Source organism: Hypomesus nipponensis, chromosome 12 (genome assembly GCF_054491055.1).
Source record: "Hypomesus nipponensis isolate SF chromosome 12, ASM5449105v1, whole genome shotgun sequence".
NCBI lineage: Eukaryota > Metazoa > Chordata > Actinopteri > Osmeriformes > Osmeridae > Hypomesus > Hypomesus nipponensis.
The window spans coordinates 17,410,001-17,415,000 of NC_140372.1; the positions used below are offsets into that span (position 1 = coordinate 17,410,001).

At 47.2% G+C, this 5,000-nt stretch overlaps 15 non-coding genes and 2 pseudogenes across 15 annotated transcripts in view; all 17 read left to right on the forward strand.

The window, feature by feature from the left end:
- LOC146266500 (5S ribosomal RNA) overlaps positions 1-99 on the forward strand; it is a 119-nt gene extending 20 nt beyond the window's left edge. The window contains exon 1 of the ribosomal RNA XR_014726948.1: positions 1-99. This exon is cut by the window's left edge and continues 20 nt beyond it. This is a non-coding gene — a ribosomal RNA (5S ribosomal RNA).
- A 186-nt stretch (positions 100-285) lies between these two features.
- On the forward strand, positions 286-404 carry LOC146266501 (5S ribosomal RNA). The gene has a single exon (XR_014726950.1). It is a non-coding gene; the product is annotated as a 5S ribosomal RNA (ribosomal RNA).
- Positions 405-574: 170 nt separating this feature from the next.
- LOC146266502 (5S ribosomal RNA) lies at positions 575-693 on the forward strand. Its single transcript, XR_014726800.1, has one exon. It is a non-coding gene; the product is annotated as a 5S ribosomal RNA (ribosomal RNA).
- A 220-nt stretch (positions 694-913) lies between these two features.
- LOC146266503 (5S ribosomal RNA) lies at positions 914-1,032 on the forward strand. The gene has a single exon (XR_014726951.1). It is a non-coding gene; the product is annotated as a 5S ribosomal RNA (ribosomal RNA).
- A 174-nt stretch (positions 1,033-1,206) lies between these two features.
- On the forward strand, positions 1,207-1,325 carry LOC146266504 (5S ribosomal RNA; annotated as a pseudogene).
- A 182-nt stretch (positions 1,326-1,507) lies between these two features.
- Positions 1,508-1,626, forward strand: LOC146266505 (5S ribosomal RNA). The gene has a single exon (XR_014728963.1). It is a non-coding gene; the product is annotated as a 5S ribosomal RNA (ribosomal RNA).
- Positions 1,627-1,808: 182 nt separating this feature from the next.
- On the forward strand, positions 1,809-1,927 carry LOC146266506 (5S ribosomal RNA). Its single transcript, XR_014728271.1, has one exon. It is a non-coding gene; the product is annotated as a 5S ribosomal RNA (ribosomal RNA).
- A 186-nt stretch (positions 1,928-2,113) lies between these two features.
- On the forward strand, positions 2,114-2,232 carry LOC146266507 (5S ribosomal RNA). Its single transcript, XR_014726952.1, has one exon. It is a non-coding gene; the product is annotated as a 5S ribosomal RNA (ribosomal RNA).
- A 174-nt stretch (positions 2,233-2,406) lies between these two features.
- On the forward strand, positions 2,407-2,525 carry LOC146266508 (5S ribosomal RNA). Its single transcript, XR_014727530.1, has one exon. It is a non-coding gene; the product is annotated as a 5S ribosomal RNA (ribosomal RNA).
- Positions 2,526-2,705: 180 nt separating this feature from the next.
- On the forward strand, positions 2,706-2,824 carry LOC146266509 (5S ribosomal RNA). Its single transcript, XR_014726953.1, has one exon. It is a non-coding gene; the product is annotated as a 5S ribosomal RNA (ribosomal RNA).
- Positions 2,825-2,994: 170 nt separating this feature from the next.
- LOC146266510 (5S ribosomal RNA) lies at positions 2,995-3,113 on the forward strand. The gene has a single exon (XR_014727904.1). It is a non-coding gene; the product is annotated as a 5S ribosomal RNA (ribosomal RNA).
- Positions 3,114-3,291: 178 nt separating this feature from the next.
- On the forward strand, positions 3,292-3,410 carry LOC146266511 (5S ribosomal RNA). The gene has a single exon (XR_014726954.1). It is a non-coding gene; the product is annotated as a 5S ribosomal RNA (ribosomal RNA).
- Positions 3,411-3,588: 178 nt separating this feature from the next.
- Positions 3,589-3,707, forward strand: LOC146266512 (5S ribosomal RNA). Its single transcript, XR_014729357.1, has one exon. It is a non-coding gene; the product is annotated as a 5S ribosomal RNA (ribosomal RNA).
- Positions 3,708-3,889: 182 nt separating this feature from the next.
- LOC146266513 (5S ribosomal RNA) lies at positions 3,890-4,008 on the forward strand. Its single transcript, XR_014727905.1, has one exon. It is a non-coding gene; the product is annotated as a 5S ribosomal RNA (ribosomal RNA).
- Positions 4,009-4,190: 182 nt separating this feature from the next.
- Positions 4,191-4,299, forward strand: LOC146266514 (5S ribosomal RNA; annotated as a pseudogene).
- A 178-nt stretch (positions 4,300-4,477) lies between these two features.
- LOC146266515 (5S ribosomal RNA) lies at positions 4,478-4,596 on the forward strand. Its single transcript, XR_014726955.1, has one exon. It is a non-coding gene; the product is annotated as a 5S ribosomal RNA (ribosomal RNA).
- A 178-nt stretch (positions 4,597-4,774) lies between these two features.
- LOC146266516 (5S ribosomal RNA) lies at positions 4,775-4,893 on the forward strand. Its single transcript, XR_014726956.1, has one exon. It is a non-coding gene; the product is annotated as a 5S ribosomal RNA (ribosomal RNA).
- Positions 4,894-5,000: the final 107 nt, after the last annotated feature.

Sequence of the window (5,000 nt, forward strand, 5' to 3'; positions counted from 1 at the left end):
GGCAACGCCCGATCTCGTCTGATCTCGGAAGCTAAGCAGGGTCGGGCCTGGTTAGTACTTGGATGGGAGACCGCCTGGGAATACCAGGTGCTGTATGCTCTTTTGCTCATTCACTTAGAAACTGACATCTTGCAATATGCACAAGTAGTCCTTCATGAAAGGGGCTGGAAACTGATTTCATTTTGACACGAGAGAGAGAGAGAGAGAGAGAGAGAGAGAGACCACCTTGCATTGTCAATTGCTAAATCTGTATATGGATAAGTAGCCTATGGTTGTCAACTTATTTCGTACGGCCATACCAGCCTGGCAACGCCCGATCTCGTCTGATCTCGGAAGCTAAGCAGGGTCGGGCCTGGTTAGTACTTGGATGGGAGACCGCCTGGGAATACCAGGTGCTGTATGCTCATTCACTTAGAAACTGAAATCTTGCAAAATGCACAAGTAGTCCTTCATGAAAGGGGCTGGAAGCTGTTTTCATTTTGACACGAGAGGGAGAGAGAGAGAGAGAGACCACCTTGCATTGTCAATTGCTAAATCTGTATATGGATAAGTAGCCTATGGTTGTCAACTTATTTCGTACGGCCATACCAGCCTGGCAACGCCCGATCTCGTCTGATCTCGGAAGCTAAGCAGGGTTGGGCCTGGTTAGTACTTGGATGGGAGACCGCCTGGGAATACCAGGTGCTGTATGCTCTTTTGCTCATTCACTTAGAAACTGAAATCTTGCAATATGCACAAAGAGTCCTTCATGAAAGGGGCTGGAAGCTGTTTTCATTTTGACACGAGAGAAAGAGAGAGAGAGAGAGAGAGAGAGAGAGAGAGAGAGAGAGAGAGAGAGAGAGAGAGAGACTACCTTGCATTGTCAATTGCTAAATCTGTATATGGATAAGTAGCCTATGGTTGTCAACTTATTTCGTACGGCCATACCAGCCTGGCAACGCCCGATCTCGTCTGATCTCGGAAGCTAAGCAGGGTCGGGCCTGGTTAGTACTTGGATGGGAGACCGCCTGGGAATACCAGGTGCTGTATGCTCTTTTGCTCATTCACTTAGAAACTGAAATCTTGCAATATGCACAAGTAGTCCTTCATGAAAGGGGCTGGAAGCTGTTTTCATTTTGACACGAGAGAGAGAGAGAGAGAGACCACCTTGCATTGTCAATTGCTAAATCTGTATATGGATAAGTAGCCTATGGTTGTCAACTTATTTCGTACGCCCATACCAGCCTGGCAACGCCCGATCACGTCTGATCTCGGAAGCTAAGCATGGTCGGGCCTGGTTAGTACTTGGATGGGAGACCGCCTGGGAATACCAGGTGCTGTATGCTCTTTTGCTCATTCACTTAGAAACTGACATCTTGCAATATGCACAAGTAGTCCTTCATGAAAGGGGCTGGAAGCTGTTTTCATTTTGACACGAGAGAGAGAGAGAGAGAGAGAGAGAGACCACCTTGCATTGTCAATTGCTAAATCTGTATATGGATAAGTAGCCTATGGTTGTCAACTTATTTCGTACGGCCATACCAGCCTGGCAACGCCTGATCACGTCTGATCTCGGAAGCTAAGCAGGGTCGGGCCTGGTTAGTACTTGGATGGGAGACCGCCTGGGAATACCAGGTGCTGTATGCTCTTTTGCTCATTCACTTAGAAACTGACATCTTGCAATATGCACAAGTAGTCCTTCATGAAAGGGGCTGGAAGCTGTTTTCATTTTGACACGAGAGAGAGAGAGAGAGAGAGAGAGAGACTACCTTGCATTGTCAATTGCTAAATCTGTATATGGATAAGTAGCCTATGGTTGTCAACTTATTTTGTACGGCCATACCAGCCTGGCAACGCCCGATCTCGTCTGATCTCGGAAGCTAAGCAGGGTCGGGCCTGGTTAGTACTTGGATGGGAGACCGCCTGGGAATACCAGGTGCTGTATGCTCTTTTGCTCATTCACTTAGAAACTGACATCTTGCAATATGCACAAGTAGTCCTTCATGAAAGGGGCTGGAAGCTGTTTTCATTTTGACACGAGAGAGAGAGAGAGAGAGAGAGAGAGAGAGACTACCTTGCATTGTCAATTGCTAAATCTGTATATGGATAAGTAGCCTATGGTTGTCAACTTATTTCGTACGGCCATACCAGCCTGGCAACGCCCGATCTCGTCTGATCTCGGAAGCTAAGCAGGGTCGGGCCTGGTTAGTACTTGGATGGGAGACCGCCTGGGAATACCAGGTGCTGTATGCTCTTTTGCTCATTCACTTAGAAACTGACATCTTGCAATATGCACAAGTAGTCCTTCATGAAAGGGGCTGGAAGCTGTTTTCATTTTGACACGAGAGATAGAGAGAGAGAGACCACCTTGCATTGTCAATTGCTAAATCTGTATATGGATAAGTAGCCTATGGTTGTCAACTTATTCCGTACGGCCATACCAGCCTGGCAACGCCCGATCTCGTCTGATCTCGGAAGCTAAGCAGGGTCGGGCCTGGTTAGTACTTGGATGGGAGACCGCCTGGGAATACCAGGTGCTGTATGCTCTTTTGCTCATTCACTTAGAAACTGACATCTTGCAATATACACAAGTAGTCCTTCATGAAAGGGGCTGGAAACTGTTTTTATTTTGACACGAGAGAGAGAGAGAGAGAGAGAGAGACCACCTTGCATTGTCAATTGCTAAATCTGTATATGGATAAGTAGCCTATGGTTGTCAACTTATTTCGTACGGCCATACCAGCCTGGCAACGCCCGATCTCGTCTGATCTCGGAAGCTAAGCAGGGTCGGGCCTGGTTAGTACTTGGATGGGAGACCGCCTGGGAATACCAGGTGCTGTATGCTCATTCACTTAGAAACTGAAATCTTGCAATATGCACAAGTAGTCCTTCATGAAAGGGGCTGGAAGCTGTTTTCATTTTGACACGAGAGGGAGAGAGAGAGAGAGAGACCACCTTGCATTGTCAATTGCTAAATCTGTATATGGATAAGTAGCCTATGGTTGTCAACTTATTTCGTACGGCCATACCAGCCTGGCAACGCCCGATCACGTCTGATCTCGGAAGCTAAGCAGGGTCGGGCCTGGTTAGTACTTGGATGGGAGACCGCCTGGGAATACCAGGTGCTGTATGCTCTTTTGCTCATTCACTTAGAAACTGACATCTTGCAATATGCACAAGTAGTCCTTCATGAAAGGGGCTGGAAGCTGTTTTCATTTTGACACGAGAGAGAGAGAGAGAGAGAGAGACTACCTTGCATTGTCAATTGCTAAATCTGTATATGGATAAGTAGCCTTTGGTTGTCAACTTATTTCGTACGGCCATACCAGCCTGGCAACGCCCGATCTCGTCTGATCTCGGAAGCTAAGCAGGGTCGGGCCTGGTTAGTACTTGGATGGGAGACCGCCTGGGAATACCAGGTGCTGTATGCTCTTTTGCTCATTCACTTAGAAACTGACATCTTGCAATATGCACAAGTAGTCCTTCATGAAAGGGGCTGGAAGCTGTTTTCATTTTGACACGAGAGAGAGAGAGAGAGAGAGAGACTACCTTGCATTGTCAATTGCTAAATCTGTATATGGATAAGTAGCCTATGGTTGTCAACTTATTTCGTACGGCCATACCAGCCTGGCAACGCCCGATCACGTCTGATCTCGGAAGCTAAGCATGGTCGGGCCTGGTTAGTACTTGGATGGGAGACCGCCTGGGAATACCAGGTGCTGTATGCTCTTTTGCTCATTCACTTAGAAACTGACATCTTGCAATATGCACAAGTAGTCCTTCATGAAAGGGGCTGGAAGCTGTTTTCATTTTGACACGAGAGAGAGAGAGAGAGAGAGAGAGAGACCACCTTGCATTGTCAATTGCTAAATCTGTATATGGATAAGTAGCCTATGGTTGTCAACTTATTTCGTACGGCCATACCAGCCTGGCAACGCCCGATCACGTCTGATCTCGGAAGCTAAGCAGGGTCGGGCCTGGTTAGTACTTGGATGGGAGACCGCCTGGGAATACCAGGTGCTGTATGCTCTTTTGCTCATTCACTTAGAAACTGACATCTTGCAATATGCACAAGTAGTCCTTCATGAAAGGGGCTGGAAGCTGTTTTCATTTTGACACGAGAGAGAGAGAGAGAGAGAGAGAGAGACTACCTTGCATTGTCAATTGCTAAATCTGTATATGGATAAGTAGCCTATGGTTGTCAACTTATTTTGTACGGCCATACCAGCCTGGCAACGCCTGATCTCGGAAGCTAAGCAGGGTCGGGCCTGGTTAGTACTTGGATGGGAGACCGCCTGGGAATACCAGGTGCTGTATGCTCTTTTGCTCATTCACTTAGAAACTGACATCTTGCAATATGCACAAGTAGTCCTTCATGAAAGGGGCTGGAAGCTGTTTTCATTTTGACACGAGAGAGAGAGAGAGAGAGAGAGACTACCTTGCATTGTCAATTGCTAAATCTGTATATGGATAAGTAGCCTATGGTTGTCAACTTATTTCGTACGGCCATACCAGCCTGGCAACGCCCGATCTCGTCTGATCTCGGAAGCTAAGCAGGGTCGGGCCTGGTTAGTACTTGGATGGGAGACCGCCTGGGAATACCAGGTGCTGTATGCTCTTTTGCTCATTCACTTAGAAACTGAAATCTTGCAATATGCACAAGTAGTCCTTCATGAAAGGGGCTGGAAGCTGTTTTCATTTTGACACGAGAGAGAGAGAGAGAGAGAGAGACCACCTTGCATTGTCAATTGCTAAATCTGTATATGGATAAGTAGCCTATGGTTGTCAACTTATTTCGTACGGCCATACCAGCCTGGCAACGCCCGATCTCGTCTGATCTCGGAAGCTAAGCAGGGTCGGGCCTGGTTAGTACTTGGATGGGAGACCGCCTGGGAATACCAGGTGCTGTATGCTCTTTTGCTCATTCACTTAGAAACTGACATCTTGCAATATGCACAAGTAGTCCTTCATGAAAGGGGCTGGAAGCTGTTTTCATTTTGACACGAGAGATAGAGAGAGAG